This window comes from Diachasmimorpha longicaudata, chromosome 15, assembly GCF_034640455.1.
Source record: "Diachasmimorpha longicaudata isolate KC_UGA_2023 chromosome 15, iyDiaLong2, whole genome shotgun sequence".
In the NCBI taxonomy this organism is placed as follows: domain Eukaryota; kingdom Metazoa; phylum Arthropoda; class Insecta; order Hymenoptera; family Braconidae; genus Diachasmimorpha; species Diachasmimorpha longicaudata.
This window is the reverse complement of record NC_087239.1, coordinates 562,898-583,109: the sequence shown is the minus strand read 5'-3', so window position 1 is coordinate 583,109 and position 20,212 is coordinate 562,898. Positions and strand designations below refer to the sequence as shown.

At 35.5% G+C, this 20,212-nt stretch overlaps 1 protein-coding gene across 3 annotated transcripts in view; it reads left to right on the top strand.

The window, feature by feature from the left end:
* Positions 1-7,644: 7,644 nt before the first annotated feature.
* LOC135169749 (mucin-12) overlaps positions 7,645-20,212 on the top strand; it is a 240,260-nt gene continuing 227,692 nt past the window's right edge. For all 3 annotated transcript variants that reach the window (XM_064135022.1, XM_064135021.1, XM_064135023.1), the window contains exon 1: positions 7,645-8,798. The gene's annotated coding sequence lies outside the window, so the exon portion shown is untranslated. The remainder of the gene's footprint in view (positions 8,799-20,212) is intronic.

Sequence of the window (20,212 nt, the reverse complement as noted above, 5' to 3'; positions counted from 1 at the left end):
ACGTCTGCGAATTACGGAACTTCTACGTAATTTTTATTGAATATTTCTCTCGGTGTACGGTAATTTCGACCGATTTTTTCTCCGTGTGCAGCGGAACGGGTCTGATATAATGTGCCTTATCATTGCAAATCAGTGATATATTTCGAGATCGAAAGTTTTTACTAGAGTCCGTCCAAACAAGGGTGAGCCATCTCACGAATTACCCGGGGACGATCTGTGGCGCCTCCTCTCGAGATTCACCGATATCTCTATCTCTCTCACAGTGTGAATCCAAAGCCCGCCATAAATCAAACACCGCTAGGGCCATTAGGATGCCCATAACTCGCCGATATCTCGAGGACCGCTAGCTTATTATATGCTGCATATATAATTCTAGGCAGAGAAGTGAGCCCATCCGCTCAGTGAATCGTGAAACAGGAGGAAGGGAGTCGGAGCCTCGACGATATTACAGACCAGACCCCGGAGACATGAGGAAGTATGCGAAGTATGTCATTGTGCATTTCGTCATGATCACGGTGCACTGGGGAAGTGCAATAGAAATGGAAGACGCCAAATTTCATTTTTTCTGCGCTAGTGATAAATTTTGGGAAAATTCAGAGTTTCATGAAAAAAAAAAAATAGAACTGTAACTTTCGTTCCATGTATCCCTGAAAATGAATAGAAACCAGGAAATTCTGGTGAATATATTCTTCAATTCGGAGGGAAATAGCAGTGAGTGCGATTTATGCGGAAAAAAATAATGAAATTTCCGATTTCACTGAAAATTTAACGTAACGTGACGGCGGATATTCGCATTAAATTGGACATGTAAATTACTTAAAGGATGTTTAGTTAACTATGAAATTTTATTTATTTTTTCCACTGTAAATCGTGCTAGTCAATAGTTAGTTATGTACATGTAATCTATGTAGTCGACTTTGTCTATCTATCTATAAGTTGTGGTACATACTCTACTCGTTATGCCATGATAATCATTAATTAACGATCTATATCGCCTAGCTCAGACTTGAACTGTCATCAGAATATAACAAAAGAATTAATTACACCCAAATATATAATTATTTTATACATAAAATAATTTAAATAATTTTTAAAGCATAATATGTACTTTTCATGATGTTATATATAGAGCTTTCGCAAGCTCAGAGAAAAAACGCTGTCATCCCGGTTGATGACGACATTATGAGAGAGAGAAAGAGATCTTATGATTTTATATTTAGTATAATTCACTTTAAACAATTTTTTATGAAACCGAAAAATTCCTCACCCCTCGTTACTATACATATCGACGCTGAGGGTGTGCTGTTTACGTGCATTGTTAAAAAAGTAACAATCAGTGTATCATTACCGCCAAGAACAACAGTTTTTTTCATTACAATTCGCAAGCTCTCAGAACGTGACGTCTCTTAATTTATCCATATGTACATATTGTACATGTATATAATATAGTTATACGTGTAAGGCAATACATTGATCCGGCTGTCGAGAGGAGGTACTGCCACGAGAACAACCCCTGCGAGTACAAACGTTTCGAAATTATATTGCAGTGGTGTAATTACCAACGAAATTGGTACTCACCCGTTGCCTACATGTTGAATAAATCCACCACCACTGGGGTAAAAACATATTTTGGCTTAACATAGTTTCTCCCTTAATATTGGCAGAGTACATGAGACCGGGTACATTCAGAGGATGGATAGAAAATGATGAAATGAAAAACAAGGTGGGAGAATGAAATATACGAAAAGGTATGGAGTTTAAGGGACTAATGAGTGCTGGGAAGCGAATGAAATGGGATAAACATTGAGCAAAAAGTATACATCTGATAAAATGTGAGGATGACTGAGAATAAACATGGAGAATCGACCGAGCGGAAGGGATGGACACTGTATTCGGTGATGGAGAAATTAAACCAGAGCTTGTGTCAATATCACATCAGCTTTTGCCCGAATCGTTTCATGTATGTTGCGTCACTCATATCGACTGCTGGTACTAAGCAGCTTTTTCCGATCTGTCATTTGCAAATTGTCAGAATCTTCGTGTCACCCGAACCCTTTATCCTATGCTGTTGATTCTGGAGTAATTATTACATGACAAAATTATTCCTATTGTTTTGGAAAGTATTACATGCACATGGACTCAGATACTAAATTAGAGGAGGGGGCAAGACGGATCGTTAGATAAAATTTGTTGAAAAGGTGATAGAACTATTTATTTATTTATTCCAAGCGAAATTCGTCAAGTATTAACGAATGGTAGACTTGAATAGGTGGAAATGAATATTCTTAAATAGTTGGCGAATGACCAAAGTTAAATCAATCAAGCTTCAATGAATACGCATTCGTTTATTATTAACGAATGAACGTAATGCCGAACCAAATGGAGGCTAAACTCCAACGAAAATTCGTTCATTTATAAGAACTAATCCGTTCCATCAGTGAACTCATGCAATAAATGGGAAGAAGGTAAATTGTTGGCTATGACATGGGCGACATGTTGCCAGTCCAATTTCACCTGAAATTCTCCGAAAATTCATCTACATATTCGTGAATTCTGAAGTAATTGAAATTTCGGTTTTATGTGGTAGTGAATCTTCATATTTCGCTTGAAAATCCAAATACTTTGAGGAATCCTCGTCTTTCTGGTCTTTGAAAATACGAGAATTTATTGAATTTCCAGGGAATCTTGAAATTTAATAATTTTCCGTTTTTCAAATCGATTAAGTGTTTTTCTAGTAACAAATCAAATTTCCAGCCACCTGCACGGGTCAACCTTTCTTCCAAGTCACTACTTTTATTCCTCTTATTTGTGAACGAGATCCAAAAATTAAAGGTGAAGGAAAAATTAAAAAAAAGAGAAGTAGTTCACTCTAGTCCCCTCTCATTTTGCCTCCATTTATCCTAATTATTATTAACATTGAATTTTTAATACTATCCTTTTTATTCTTAATATTTAATTGGTTATCGATTAATTGAGATTCTGGTACGGTTCCTGATGTAACACTAGCGTGGAGTAATCACCTTCTTATTATAATCAGTAGAACCCTCATCTCTCATTGGATTCTTCCATCCCCATTGGTCCCGTACAAATTTGTACTTTTTACCTGAGACTCAAGTTCCAATTAGTGCTCTCTGCATACACTCGGAGTGCGGGTTAAAGGTTCGTGGAAACCACGAGTACAGAATCCATTGGTGCGCGTCCATGATCAGGATTACGAGATTTCCCACATCAACAGTGCTCCACCTCTCGCTACCCAACGCAAACTCCTCGGTGCATGTGTACCCAATCGTTATTCTATAAATTGTCTGTAAAAAGCATATCCCCTAGGGAGATTACTTTGTATCATTGAATACCCCGGGTTCTTTTGCGTAGATGATAGGCAGCCATTTTAATTCATCTATCATGCCGAGATCTCTTCTTTTTCACTCATTTTCTGATTCTGAAATAGTTCATTCATGTCTCCAATATAATGGACCACACGGAGAGCAATATTTAGTCAAATTTACTGAACTTAAGTTCGTTTACCGATTACGAAAAATGAGTAAGAAAAGTTTCGTGACGGTATCGTAAATTTTCAGAGCAAATTTTGATAAAAATTACAGATGGCTCCGGAAAATATCCGTCACCGTTCCGCAATATTTTCCTCGAATAGATGTAGCTTCGAAATTACGGAAAAGATATGTAATTTTTATTGAATATTTCTCTCCTTATATTTACAAAAAAGAAGTTGATAGCTAATTTTCCCGTTCTTTCATTTTAATTGACCGAAAGATCATAAAAATCAATTTCTACTCTAGTAAATGTAGTACCTTTCAAATTGAAGTAATCACCTCCCATTGGTTGATAAATTATTTGTTTCATTATTAATTATCGTGGTTTATTAATATCGTAATACCAAATGTTTCATATTATTGTTCATTACCAAATCATAATTCCAACTTCTCACTGATTATTAACATGGTACCGAAATATTCATGTGTGACGACTATAATCCTGCGTATAATTTAAAAATCATGTTAAAAATTACAGTTCCCACAGCAAAAGGAAATTTTGTGCTCTTTCAATGTAATTATTTGTTTTATTTATTTCCAACGTAATTTGTTAGGAGAAGCTGATTAACGCTTTGAAATATTCAGTATACAATATCCGTTTTGAAAAAATCTGTGTTAATGAAAAATTCATTAAATTGAAAGAAGCGTACTCAACTCAGATAAATTATTAATTATAACATTGCGTCGACCGAAGGATTAAATTACTATTAATTATCAAAACTAGGTACGTATTAATTAACGGCATGCACGCCAACCACTGAATGTTCATCAGTATTAATTAATGCACAATACATAAATAAACTGCTGTTAACTGGGTAATTCATTAACTATTAACGAATTTATATTCAAGGAAAATGAATCCCTGCGAGTCTCCAACAGACCTCATTTGTTCATAATAATTGAATTCTTTCGTCATCGTACTACCATTTACATAATTTTATTTTACATAACTTTAGCAAAAAATATGTACTTTAATTGGAAATGGGATATTTTTAATTACCAAACTGTGAAATAATTAGCTTGAAATACTTGATTAATTAATCACTCCCTTAATAAGTCTTATTTATTCCAATCTTCTTAGGCTTAAGAAGACACTATAAATATTATAGCCCGCACTTCGCCTAATTCTAGGCAATAAAAATCTTCGTTAATATTGAGTACAAATATAGAACGAAAAAAATAATATTAAATTTTTGTCTCGTATTATTTGAATGACAAATTTATCAAATATCAGTGCACATAGCATTTTTGTCGATCTCGGCCGACAACTACAGCCTATGTCTGACCCATTCTCTTCCTAACTACTTGCGCAGACAGCAAGTTCCTGTTCTCACACTGGAAATGGATTTCCTGGAATATAGCACCCGAAGAATTAGAGCAAAACGCTTGCCTTCACCGATTCTCAAACTTTTAATGGAATGCGCACTGGGGAGCCGTCATCGTCCAGGGTAATTATTCACAGTTGAGATGTGACATCCTTTAAATGAATAATTACTTTTCTGCATAACGCAGTCCATCTTGCTCCTATTCACCGCTGTGGTTGTCACCTTTCCAGGCAGGATAACGCCCCACATTTGCGGATGACTTTTTTAAAGAATAACATAACTCCGGAATGAAAAATAGTTTAACGCCACCAATTGTTATTGCACAGGAGGTTCTCCTAACTTTATTAAAAAAGAGAGTAAATGTCAAGTTTCGCTCCACTAGCTCGAAAATTATAAATTTCAATAGAATCAATTTTTTAAACAAGTTGAAGATGCCCAGGTGGTTACTCTCCCAATTGAACTACAGGGGAGTGTTATAACTCGTCCCCCGAATTTATAATCCTTTAAAATTAATTTACCCCGCGAAGCCACCAGTGAAATCCAAATTTTACTGGTGGTGGGTGTATTCGGGATATTTTTCAAAAAGGAGTATTGTTCAGAGCAATTAAAGACAAATTTCCGTCTTAGGGGTGAGGCACTGATTTTCATCTCTTCATTTGTTTATTCAATTTCATTCAATGAGTGTTATGTTATAAATCAATGCACGGAGGAAAAAGGGCGATAGAATTACCGAACTATTTTGCAATTGTGATGGGTTTTAGGTCATTGGGCAAAATGATCGTACTGCACAGTAAAATTTATCGACTGTTTACTAAAAGTTGTTTAGCAGTTCAAGAGAAATTACGACACTTTTAGCGCAGTTTTTTCTAAGGTGTAGGTAACTTTTACCAAACAGGCGGTAAATTTTACTCACCGACGTTGTTTTAGTCCTAAGGTAAGTAATTTTTTAGACTATTCATGAAAAGTAAACAGAAAAATTATGTTTTACATGTGAAAAATCTATATTCAATTTTCTTAGAAAAACTTTCCGGCTGAGATTACATTAACATTTCCATTTTTTCTTGAAAAACCACATTATTTATGTAGGAATTCAATTTTTGAAAATTTCGTAATTGTTTTCGTACAGTTTTTTTCGCAAAAATTCGCAAAAAAAGCTTCGTACAATTCATGCCAATATACTTCACATATTTTCATTAGATGAATGCATTATAATACATATTTTTGGTTTTATGTTTAAAAATGTTATCTAGGATGTACAGAGTGATGTCACCCCACGTCTGTATCGTGTTGTATTATCGTAATTAATTACACTAAAACAATGGAGAATACGGAACAAGGGAAACGCGATAACATAGCAGCAACATTTCTGAGAGAAATACGATTCATGTGGAAGTGAAATTGTTGTTAGAATGGGCCTCATTAATTTTTGAGTATGTAAGATAACTACGATTTGAGAAAATTGCACAATTATATAAACGTTATTAACTGGTACTATTCTATAATGAGATAATCTACGATTCGATTTATAAATGCCCTTTATATGTATCTAAGTATATATATTATATAATCGTTTATTTCGCCTCAAAAAATCTTGAATTTCATTTAAGAAAAAAACTCAATCTTTTTTTAATTTCTGGAAATTCATGTTAAATTACAATTATAGGAGTACAATAACAAGAAATCGATAATTTACATGAATTTTCAAGAGAAAGTGGAAGCTTTCCATGAAATTCTTCAGGTTCAAAAAATTCCAGGAAATTCTGCGGGAATTCCATAAAAGCTCGCAGGAATCTTCAATTTCACAAGAGATTTCTCTAAATTTACGAATTTTTAAAATGAGTTCCAAAATAATTTTCGGAATTCCGGGAATTCCTTAATGAATATCATAAAGGTTGAAAGAACTCAGATTTCTTCGGGTTGTCCTAATAAATCATCAACTTCCTATTGAATTAGGAATTTCCCTTAACGAAATTCCTAAAAATTCCAGAAGCAAAGTTACTTGTAACAATCTTCAAGACCCTAACGGGATCTATCAATGTAAAATCCCGAACCCTTTTCACTGTCTCCCCCATCACACAGTAAACAAGCATCATCCTCTCCCCCGCCCTCTCTTCCTCCGCCAATTTTTCCATAATTCCCGAAACTTCGTACCAAAACCGAAAGAGACTGCGTACCAACGTATTCTTCATGGCATTATAGTCGAATGTAGCATCCACGGATGGGTCGATAACGCGCGCAGCTCTGGTACAGCGTTCTCCCCTCTCCAGTTCGACTGCACGTCCCTCCCTCAATCCCGAAATTTAATCCCCATTTCCTCGCTCCCTCAAAAAAAAAAAAAGAAATCCCCCAATCTCGCTGATCCCCCGTCCCAATCCGAAAGAAAAACATTCATCATATAAAATGACTGTGGCCTATTTTCCGGAGCAACAAAAAAAAAAATCCAAGAATATAACCAGTGATTGAATTAACAGGTTGCTGTGCACCAATATGCCATCTCAATTTGACGTTAACGCGCTCAGTGTTCAGCACAAACTTACCAATGAAAATTCCCTGTTCTTTATTCCGCTCGCCCCTCCACCGCCAGCCCACGAGCCGACGTCTTCAGTGTTGGAGAAATATCAGTAGTACTTACTCGAAAATACCTCGTAACGTTAGACATAAACGAAGAAAATCATTTGTGTTTGTAAGTGGCGAAGACGCGTGCGCGCGCTGAGGGTTGATGCTGTGTGGCGCTGGCGCTGGCGCTGTGACTGTCCTGCTCACTCGTGTTCACTCGCTCCTCGGTGTTATATCAAACGGTCCATGCCACCGGCCTTGACGCACCGTGCGCGCATCGCCGGCGTCGATCGCGTGGTGTGCCATTGCCAAAAAAGGGATTACAACTCATAATAAATAACCCACAACGTAAACAAAGTTATTAACAAGTTAATCATTAACGTGATATGTTCATTGAAACTTACATTTATTTATTATTTTCGTCGTTGGTTAACTCGGCATTCGGTGGTGCGCAGCAGTGTTACACGCATAGCTTTCATTTTAATTTACCTTTTTTCTTCTCGACTCCTTCAAAATACAGCGAAGCACGTTTCGTGGGAAATTGTCGTGGGGCTCATGTGAATTGTTGAATCGACGACGTTTGTGAAGACTACGGGCTCGGGCTCATGAAGACTACGTACACGATGTGGTAATTTCTCGGAGTTATTTATTCGTTTTGCCATCGGAGTGTGGATTTTTCTTGGTATTCCGGGAAATTGGGGGGAGGGGGACCGAGGGGGAATTTACGGTGTGAGACTCTTGAACTGTTTTGTTGTTACTTGGGTGAAGAAGGAGAGACGGAAGGATTATCATGGAAAATAGATGAACGACTGAGTGATGTTGAAAACGCGTGTTGCTTGTCCCCTCGACGGATATACCCAGACACTCTTCATGGCTTTCTGTGATGACTTTGGAACTCCCCCTCTTCTTTACCAAAGCACTCAGCTTGTTTCGTTGATGATGGAGTGAAGGAGTCGAGGAAATCGATGAGTGGGGGATTAACCGATGAGATAATACAAAACATCAAATTCGTCGTGGACTTCCGAAACAGTGACGGCTTTTTTTTTCGTGCAGTTGAGGTCAACGCGAAAATTACTCGCTGATGCACTTGATTGTGATACTGGAGTTTGACGAATGAAGTGCTGTAATACTAAAATGACTCGTGCGTGAATAAAACATATCAATATATTGGACGATTGTTACGTGATTAGCCTGAGGTGCTTTGTTGACATCGATGATCGGTCGGTTAACTACAGGAGAATAATCAACGAATTGTTCTCCCGATTTTACGTTTGTGGTGTTGATTATCGGGGTGTGTTATTAAAAGCTTGGAAAAATTAATTCTCCACGGGAAAATGAAGAGATCCTCTTCTTTCTTCATCTTAAGGTGAGTCAATGCATTTTTTTTTGTTTATTTGATTGGAATTTTTTAATGGCAGACATTGGTGGAGATGGCATTGTCCATTGCTGGCGTTGAGAGAAGTTTGATGAGGGGAAAACTTGTATCTTATAATGAGTACAAGTTCATCTCGTTACATGAAGAACGAAATAAAACTACTGGCAGATCTGCCAGCTCATTCTTCTCTAGTACCTTTTTTTCTGAGCGACAATTAAAAAGAAAGTTCTCTTGTGTTGTGTCCCTTTGGATTGCAAGGGGGGAGAAGTTTTTTCTTGAAAATTCATCTGTCTTCTTGCAGATGGTTCGATGATGAGTTGTTTGCTTTGGGGAGGGGAATTGGGCACTTTTTTATATAAAACACTAGGCTCGTGCTGTTCTTGATGTTCTGTGTACTGCATTATCGTGACAATTCATTGGCAGTTTCATCTTCGATCCAAGCCACTATTATTTTGAGTTTTCAATCCAGTATAAATAATTTAAGAGCTTGTTGGAAAATTAATAATCTCTCAACATGAAAAACTCGATTTCACCGAGTTTCTAAGGTAAATAGAGAATTTATTCTTCTCTAGTGGCATTTCTTTTTCTTTTCGCTACAATTAAAAAGAAACTTTCCTTGTGTTCTACCGCTCTCGCTTGGAGGAAGGAGGAGAACGTTTTTTCTTCAAATTAATCCATCCTCTTGTAGATTGTTCGATGATGAGTTGCTTCATTTGGAAATGAGGGCTCTGAATATTCTGCGCTGCATTTTGCCGATAATTTACTGCTGGTTTCGTCTCTGATAGGTCTTGGACTAGTTCTTATTGAATTTATAAATATAAAGTACTTATTAGATCGGAAATTTTAAGTAAAGAACTAGCAATGTGATGAAATTATCAATTCAGATGCAATTTCTATATTTTTTAATTGATAATTCAATTTATTTTACGAATATCGGCTGGAGCTGCAGGTGTCAGATCCCTATGATCATGACAACCATTCGAATTTTTGCAAAGTCAAGTCGTCATTACTCTGCATTTTCAAGGTAGAAAAATAAATAATCCCGAGAAATTATATGAACAATTAGTCCTTCTTAACTCTCTTTCCATTGAGTAGAATTCGAGGAAAACTTCTCTCTTGTTGTGTCGTTTTTGATTGGACGAGGGGGAAAACTTTTATTAATCAATCTGCTAAATGCTTCGATGATAAGTTTCTTCCTTTCAGTATGAAAAACCCTGCCCTTCCTTTGGGAACCATTAAGCCCATAGTCTTCTGAATGTTCTATACTGGGTTCGGTTCATAATTCAGTGCTGTTCCCTCCTTCGATAGCTTCGCATGCATTTTCCGTTTTATTATTGACGAATAAATTGCAGGTATTGAGCTATTAGGTTCCTTTTTTTAATAAATCAATTTATACGAATTGTTGAAAATTGTGAGTGAACTAACAAACATTATTTCACGAATATTTAACGGTATTTCAGTTTTCAAGTCCAAAAGACCATGGAAATCGGCCCAATTTGTGTAAATGCTGCCATCATTCTTTCTCCTGAGTGCGGAAAAAATCCAAACGGTCGTTGGGAAATAAATAATCTCAACTGGTATATAAATAATTTGTTCTTTCTAACTCCCTTTTCATTCATCTTTGGTACAATTAAAAGGAAACTTCTCTTGTATTGTGTCGTTTTGGATTGGAAGAGGGGAAAAACTTTTATTAATCTATCTTGTAAATTGTTCGATGATGAGTTGTTTGGTTTGAGGAAGATAACCCCGCACTTCGTTTAGCGAATATTGGATTCATGGTGTTCTAAATGTTTTGTATTGGATGTTGTTGGCGGTTTAATGGCAGTTCCATCTCGCATAACGAGAAATCCACGAGAAAAATACATTTATACGGTGATGGCGACAGTCAAAGCTCTGGGGCAGTTTTTCAATGTAAACAGATCCGAAACGAGATTTATATAACTTGAAAATGAATCACCGCATGTTGATTTCGTATGAAACAAGTCGTTTTTTTTTAGAAATTCAGGAAATCTAGGGATTGTGAAAGGTTAATTGCCGTGAAGTTCCTGTTTTATTACTGACAAGGCACCGCATTTAGGGAATATTTACTGAAATCATTAGAAATTGTAAAAATTCACACAATAATTATTTTGCATTTCCAATGTAGCAGAGCTAATTCCAGCAACGGTTGAAATATGAGTTACATTTTATGAAAATTTGAAATATTCACGAAAAACACGATTTCTTTGAATTTGTATGGTGAAGGAAAAAATGATTTTTGTCAATGTTTTTGCCCTTTATGATTGGTACAATTGAAGGGAAAGATTTCTCTGGTATGACAGGGAAAAAAACAGAATTTTTTTCTTGAAATTTTTCCATCTTTGTCTTGATATTTCAGAAATAACTCGTGTTCAGAATTTTGTTTTCATTTTAATGCGTCATGTTTTCTTTCAAAAAAGCCGTACTTCATGGAATATTAAGTTTATGCTTTTCTTACGAATCTGTGGTGAAGTTTCGTGACAATACAGAGAGGATTTCCTCTTTCATAATGAGAAATGAAGAAAAAAACAAAAGAAAATAAATGTTTCGGCCGTAATGGCGACATCGATGACTCGGGGGCTATTTTTCGAACGTAGACGACCGGAGCGAGATTTATAACATAGAAATGACTCATCAAATGTTGATGTTGAATTTATCTGAAATAGTTTATTCTGCCCAGAATGATGGTTACTATTGGGTAATGAAATATCTAGGAAATGGGGGCGGAGGGAGGAGGTGAATATAGTGTAGGGAAATATTCCCTGAGTGTCAGGAGTTTGAAATAAACTAAAACCAATGCTTCTTATTTTAAGAAGTATTACATTAGTTGATTATATTAAATAAACGATTGAATACAGCACCTCCGATGAATTCCGGATTAAATGGAACAATGGATGTAAAAAGGAATAAGTTTGGCGATGTGCTCTCGGTTAAGTCGTGGAGCGAACTGTCCTCCACTTTTCGTAGTTCTAAGGACCTCAGGCCCACGTAGACCCCTTTTGTTTATGACCCGAGAACAGCCAACGTTGCCAGCGTCCTAATGTTTTCCAGATGAAAATTCGGGGTGTCGAGTGGAGTACACACAAGGGCCCCCTTGTCCTCTACTACGTCATGTTAGTTGGTCCAACGTATTATTGTGTTGAAAAATTCCCTCACAATAGTGAAAGGGGCCCAGGGTAATCAATAAACAGTGATAAAAGTTTAAAAATTAAACAAATACATTTACGAATTTTAAGTTCTTTTCTCTCCGCATTCCCAATTTTTCATTCATTCATTTTCTAAAATTGTATTTCCGTAAAGGAATCATTTCCAGCAGATCGAAATCCTAATGACGTTTTAGTCATTATTTCGATCATTTATGGTGTCCATTAACTTGCATAGTATTTAGATCAATTTTTACGATTTATAATTGGGTTAAAACGGTACATTTACCGGGAAAATATTTCTCCACTTTTGTCTTTTTTCTTCATTTCTAATGGCTTTGGAGTAATCACAATTGAGAGGGAGAGAATCAAGACTCGGGGAAAATAGTTATTTTGCGATTTAATCCATGGCCCTTCATACCAGCACCTGAAAAGTTACCCAAACTGAAAAAAATTCTATTTCAAGCTTGAAACAGACAATTTAAAGAAGAAAGTGATGATTTAGCATCCACTGTTTTCAATTATTCACTATAAAAATTTAAACAAAAACTGTCGATTAAAGATTTTACGCGACGACAACGTCAAGTGATTCATAGAATCTTGCAATGAAAAATGTATTCTGCTGGGAGAGTAATGCTGCTCATTCCAATCCATTACCATACCCTGTTCAATCCGTTGTATTCATGAAAGGAACACAGACATTACGTGGGAATTATTCAAGTGATGAGTCTCCCGGAACAAGGATAGGAAATATAATACGCTTATGGAGAGCGAATACGAAAAAAAATCATTCGCGTGGCGTCGGGATATTTTCGCAGCACATACTCCATCACGAGATTTATTTATACAAGTCAAGTGGTTCCATTGAACATTGAACATTCTGAATAATTGTGAATATGAGATGTGACTTGAGTTAACAGAGCTGTTGCATAAATGTTAATGGAATGACTACAGGAACGGTGGACTTGTTAATTGGTACAAGTGAAAATGTTACTTTTATTTTTATTTCGCGAAATTGAAAGCTCAGTGCTTTTTCAGCTCGTTCGTGTCAAATCAGTGACGTTGTGAGAAGGAAGTCGGTATTTTTGAGAGGTCATTTTTTATTCGCTTTTGGCCGGTTTGGCCGTTTTGAAATCCTCAATAAAATAAATTTTTCTATAAGTCACTAGAATTCGTGTTTATTATACAGTTTTTTTAAGCAACAAATGTTTAGATGCACAATAAAAACAGTTGAGAATTTGAAACAAAGAGAATTATAAAGATTATTTTTCCCATCCAAATCTTGGCCAATAGGATTGCACCATTCGACGTTATTTTGTATAGTCAACACGGTATTTCAGCGGATATTCTTGAAAATTACACTGGAAATTTTGCATGTTGATATATATAAAAAAAAACAAATGTTGAAGTAACCCTCAATTGTATCTGACAGATTAAATGGCAATTCGTTGAAAATTATGTCTCATGGTGCAATTCTATCGGCCAAGATTTGGATGCAAAAAATAATCCCCCGAATACCACTCGAACTTCGAAATTATCTGATATTTCCCTCAAGGTTCCCTGCAAACAAATAAGCTCGTCAAGTTTTCCAGAAAAATCACTCGCGCTTCGCGCTCGTGATTTTTAAACTGGAAAACTTGACACGTTCATTTGTTTGCAAAGAACCTATCGGGAAATATCCGATAATTTCGGAGCTCTTGTGGTATTACATGCGATTATTTTTCCCACCCAAATTTCAGCCAATAGAATTGCACCATTTGTTGATATTTTGTATAGCCTACCTCGAATATCAGCGATAATTTTTTGAATATTTTGGTAAACAAACGACACTTAACCAAATAAACCTCTTTTCATGTCATGGCACAATTCTCTTGGCCGAAATTTGGATAGGAAAAATAATCCCCTGAATACCACTCGAGCTTCAAAATTATAGAATATTTCCCTCTAGGTTCCCTGCATACAAATGAAGTCGTCAAGTTTTTCAGGAAAAATCACTCGTGCTTCGCACTCGTGATTTTTTAGCCTGAAAAACTTGACTCCTTCATTTGTTTGCAACGAATCTATCGGGAAATATTCGATAATTTTGAACCACTTGTGGTATTATATGTGAAAAATTTGTATTATAATCGGTGAAAATGTAAGAAAGGTTCGATAGAAATCCAGTTGCTAGATTTTTTTATCTAATTTTTCTATATCTGAGAAATACGCGAGTGGATTAGCATCGTGATGAGGGACGAGTGATTCTCCGGAGAATATTTTTTAATCTAAGAACCCTAATTCTTCAAAGGGAAGGGGTTTTAGGGAATTATTACCCCACTCTAGAGGAATTTACTCAATTCCTGAATCGTTGCTCTCCAGATTTTACGAGACAAACGCTTATTCTTGATTTCGTGACTCATTCTCGTATTTCTGAAGTCACAAACCTCGCAAAGTAGCATAAAAATTTATAAATTTTCAATACCCGTTGGCACTCAAAATAGACTGAAGGTACCTCTTATTTTGTTTTGGAGTCGAGAAAAAAACCTGCAAAATGAAAGACGATTTTTCCTTTTGATTTCGGTCATCTGAATCGATTAAAAGCTTATTCTATTTTTTAAATGTAACAACCTCAAAACAATACAATAATTTCTAAATTTTTAATATCTCTCGACACGTCCAGTAGACAGAAGATGCTTTTTGTCTCTTTCGCAGGGCAAAAAAAGCTCAAAAATGACAAAAATTTGCCTATTTAACACGTCTGAAAAAAATGACTTCTCCACTCTATTCTTTTTGCATTGCATAATCTTTTACGGAGATGATGAAAGCTCATTTGAAATTCTAAGGTAGTCCGAAGGGTCAGGGAAATTACATCCGACTATTCTGGACATTCAATTTGCATGGCAGATCCAGAAGAATCTTCAAACGTTTTCCTCCGTCGTGTATTGATTCTGAGGGGTGAGCCGTGTTCTTCTTGTCAATGGAGTCTTTCTCTATTTGGTAAAAGGAAATATCAGCAGCTATTACGCTAGTGATGACATACTAAAGTCTGGTCAGTGGAGATAGGGACGAATGCAAGAAAAAACAAATAGCCCAGTGGTGTCTGAAGTTTTACTGTACAAGAGAATCATTTTTACATTCTCAGATATGTTTTATTTTGTCGAATATGGGAAATCCTTGACAAACAGTAATTTCCCATTAAATTACGTGTCCCTCCAGGATTACAGCTCGTAATTTATATTTTTATAGAAAATTCTAGGTCCATTAAGGTTGTGTGGTGAGGAATATGTATTCCACGGGTTTTATTAACATTTAGTTCCTCAATAGTTCAACAAAGTAACTGCAACACGATCAATTCGGTTTGCGATTGTTCATTCTGAACTTAATATCACATTTTCTGAAATTTTGGTACATTTTTATGTGTAAAATTGTTTCTCAAGCGCCGTAAAATTTTCCAGGAGTTTCCAAATCGGGTTTTCCATCTTCTGCCTCTGTCACGATTTAGATGTTTCTGTTGGAATTTTCCAAGTTTTTCTGCCCAATTTGCTAACTGAAAAAAATGAGAAAGATTTATTAGATACTGCAACGATGAATAATAATTAACGATAAAAAAACATGATTTACCCAGGCGGAATAACATTTGAATATTTCCGGACAGTTATTCTATGAATAATCAAATCAAAAATATTTTCTAATCCTGATAATCACTAATAAAAAATTTCATCTTTTCATGATGTCGTTAATGGGTAATTTTGACGGTTGAAACGTTTATTTCTTTAACAGTAGCTAATCATATTGAAAATATTTCTACGATGATAACCAAAATTCTAAACTTCATTTACTTAATACTGGAGTGCTAACGTGGTTAATAATGAAGTTGATGCAAAGATAATAAATTGGACTACCAATTAACAAAAGAAGAGCAATTATATTGTTAGCTGCCTTATTTAGTAATATTTTTTAATCATCAAACGATATTACTGCTATGAGAGTTAAGAAATAATGACAAATAAATGTAGCTTAACTTTTTAAATTATATCGTCATATTATATTCTAATGCAGATTCAAGTTTAAGCCTATACTAGGCGAAATAGATCGGTAACGTAAAATGGTAGATTGGTTTTTCAATAGAGAATTTTCTCTTCGTGCAAAATTTTCACACGCGCGTACCTCTGAGAAAAATGAACTATTTTCGATTGTTGCTATTTAGTCATACGATGCAGGCTAAAAATACGTACTCATCAAATATCAGAGCCTGAGAGACGGAAGAAATATGGCGATACAAGTATAGAATGAGCAATAGACACGACATGACATTGATTGACGTGAACCATTGGGCACTAATTTTAGCCGGTGAATGACTCGTCCTTCGTCTCTCTGGAGAGGATACTTGTGTGCTTCATCACTTCATCGGTTGGCTGATCGAAACAATGTGCGAATCACACGTTGCTAGAGTGAAGTCTTTAATGATCTACATTTACAGAAATCAATATGATTGATGGCTCTGCCGACAGTTTATATCTAATGTGTCAATTTCCATTTCACGATCGACAAGTAGTTCACACAATTATTTGTGAGGGAAATCCTTCGCAGATTTTGTAGGATGAATTAAGAATTGTTTTGGACTTGAAATGATTTGAAATATGTTTTAGAAAATATTGGTATAATCAACTGCGCAGTTCTAGTACGGAATTTGTTAAGAAATTCCATTCTATTTTTGTTGGATTTTTAATTTTATTATTGGTCGATTTTATTAAAGGTTTTAATAGAAAATATTCTAAAGGAAAAATTTTGAGAATTGTTTTTTCTTTCTAATGGAATTTAGTCTTTTAAATTGTTTCCATAGCATTTTCGTGGATCGTATTTTTTATTCCATAAAAAATTGTATAGACTACATTGACTAAATAGAGTAATTCCCATAGAACAATTGAAGTTCTTTCCCATATTTAATACAATTTTTCTAAAAATTTATTCAGGGAAATTGGATAGACGTAATTAACAAAGTTCCTAGATGTTTCTTTGCAACGTTTTCATCAATGAATTTCTCTTTTTGTTGTTTGTTGAAACTAATTTTCAAGCAGGCAATTCAAACTAATAAAATCAAATCTTGTTGACGTCTTAAAATCAAATAAATTTTTTACTTGTACTCGAGACATATTTAAACATAAATTTATTTACTTATGTCAATCGAAAAGGGGTTTAATCACATTAAATGAACATTTTACTTCCTGAAATAAAATGGTTCATTAAGTAATTAACTGACACTTCCCAAATTGAGCCATTGAATACGAATGAGTAGTCTGAAACAGATATCCTTCAAATATTAGAAATAGTTTTCTCCGGGTAGAACAACAAATATTATCAATTATGAAATTTTCTCACGACAAAGTATATTCAAGAGCAATATTTTATTTTACAATTCCGAGGTGCAAGAAAAAGTTATGTATATTTTATTACCCTATTTCTCGGAAATCCGAAAATACCCCAACCGCACATAGTTGCGACAGAGGTATAGGCGACTCAGCTTGTAATCCCCTCTGGTAGGGTAGGTGGGATGAAACGCGATGAGTGGAGTAGGAATATATAGATATACGTATGCAGCAAGAAGGTTAGAGTACACGAGGACGAAAAGGGAATAGTTGGAAAAAGCCTCGGGCGGGGCTGTGTATAATGCAAGCTCTACTCTCTCGCCATCTATACCAGTTTTCCTTCCATTCGCCCAGGTGAAAACCAAATTGAATGACTACCAATACATGCGCAGAGTACGTGGAATAGAATTCTCCCTTCCTTCTTTTTCAACTTTCTTTTTTTCTCAAAACCTTTTTAACTTTTTTTTAATCCCTTCTAACATCGATGGAACTATATTTCATACAACTCGACTGCTACCATAGGCTATTTTAAGCTCACAATAATGAGAAGTTGTAGAGAATGGGAGAGGAAATGGAATGGGGAGAGAGTTCCGGATAATTAAACCTTTCTTTTGACTGTGCCCCTTGAAAAGTAAATTAATTGATGATTTTTCATTCAGAATTTGAAGGCTAGAGGTTCACTATTTCTGGCGAGTGACGAAATATGAGGAAATAGTAGAATAAAATCCTTACGAATAAACTGAAATGTGATTTATTAGGAAGGGTGGGGTAAAATGGGTGTTTTCTTATTTGTGCTGTTTACCACTTGGGTGGAAGTGTTTTAAAGTGGACGAGTTAGTCGTCCGATCGACAAAAAAACTTTCCCATTTAAAATTTAATGAATCATTACTGTTTTTACGAACCCAACCATTTATCTGTCTACAAAAATTGTTTATTTGCAGCAAATTACCTTTCTTTAATTCAACCAAATGATTTTTCTGTATAAGAAAGATGATTCACGTGACTTAATTACAGTTTTTATGCACCAGGCTGAAGTGAAAAGTTATTTCTTATGACGGGGCGGTAAAACGGACGTTACGTTTAATAAATATCAATTCAATTCTCAGAACAATAGAATCAAAGATGTAATCTTTGAATGAAGGGCAAGTCTTTGAAATAAAAACGTTGTTTTTGAAATAATTTAAAAACCCTCGACGCCTTTGATCCCCACCGTGAATTCTCTGATTGTGAGTGTAACTAGGGCACGCGAGGCGCACGTTCCGTTTAGTTTGATAAGGAATTGCTCATGAAATTCCAGTCATTAATCCTATGATTCAATGCAGCTCACTGCAATCGCCGTTACTTTGAAACGATTTCCGAAGGGAAAATATATCGTGCACATCATAGTTTTGTTCCGAGTAGGAAAAAAAAGTAAAAAGATTCTTTTGAAATCACTGGATGGAAGAGGGAAGTCAATCTTCCAGCCGATGTGACGATAACAGAGCCTTAGGAAAAGAATGGAGAAGAAAATAGAGATAAAAATGTCAATTGAAAGCACACGGGGACAAGAAAAAGGACAGACCTATCTGCGCTGCCTTTACCTTGACCCAACAGCCTGCGAGATTCAGGTGTCGTTACTGGGAATAGACACTACATAGGATACGTCCCTTATTCATAAAGAATTGGAATAACTTCGGAGTTTGGACCTCCATTGGATATTTACATATTCCACCTTTACGGTCTCGTGTAAGCTCAAGCTGGGCTCAAAGTGGTCCCATTAACCACCATTAGTTCAAGCTGGTACCCGTGAATAAAATCAAGCCTCGGTCAGGGTTGGTACATTGAGCTCCGAGGAGACTTGTCACAGTTTGGCTACATTATCTTGAACCTTTTCTACTGATGGCCCATTCTACTTGCTGCCCTTCCTCCTTTAGAGTGATTAGAATTTTCTGCACGAGTTTTTTATAATGAAAAAAAAATTGAAATACGGGGGCGCGATGCGAAATGCTATCTGTGAAGTATGAAAATTGCAGAAATTTTTTTCCCATAGAAACAGTTAAATATTGTATAAGATGGCTTCTCATGGTTGTTTGATGATAAAGAAGTGGATTGGACCCTAACAGTGTTAATTGATTAATATCCAATTTACCCTCTACTTTTTGTCATTAAAATTTTTTTAGAAAACAGTGTTTTCTCACAAAAACTAATTAAAAATATTATCAACTGATTGAATGATAACATCAACCAATCGTTTTGTATATTTTTTATACGGAAAACGTGGGGAGGAAGGGATTTATTCAGGGAAAAGAATAATACCGTAAAAATTAATTATTTCCATTTTTTATTTTGATGTATGATAAAAGATCGTAAATGGAATTTCCATCTCGAATTACTTGACTCATTGGATAAAAATGTTGTACAATTGTTGAGTAAACAGGACAATTTCTCACCCTTTTATCCACTTATTTCCGAAATTCATTTTATACCGCCTAATTCATTATTTTCCTTCTTCATCCGGCCCTCTCAACTGATCTCGTGGGAGTTGAGTAGTTACGTAAGCACATGGGTCAGACATTCCGGAAATTAGAGTGTACGGTCCGAGAACGTGAGAGGGCACACTTTCATTTAGGATGTAATGAATTTTTGAAAACACGAACCTTTTCCAGATCGTGATGATATTCTAGTTAGAAACTCGTCAATGGTCCTAGAGAATTGATATGGTTATGATTGGAATATTTGGATTTAAATTTCTGATGGTATTCAAAGTTTTAATGAACATTTTGGTGATTCTGTCCATATTAATTAGTGTTTCATTGAGAATAGCTGATGCGTTGGCGAATTTTTTTGATGGAAACTTTGAATAAACATTTTGGAAATTTTCGGTAAATGACAATTTCACTAGAATATCAATAAATTGACA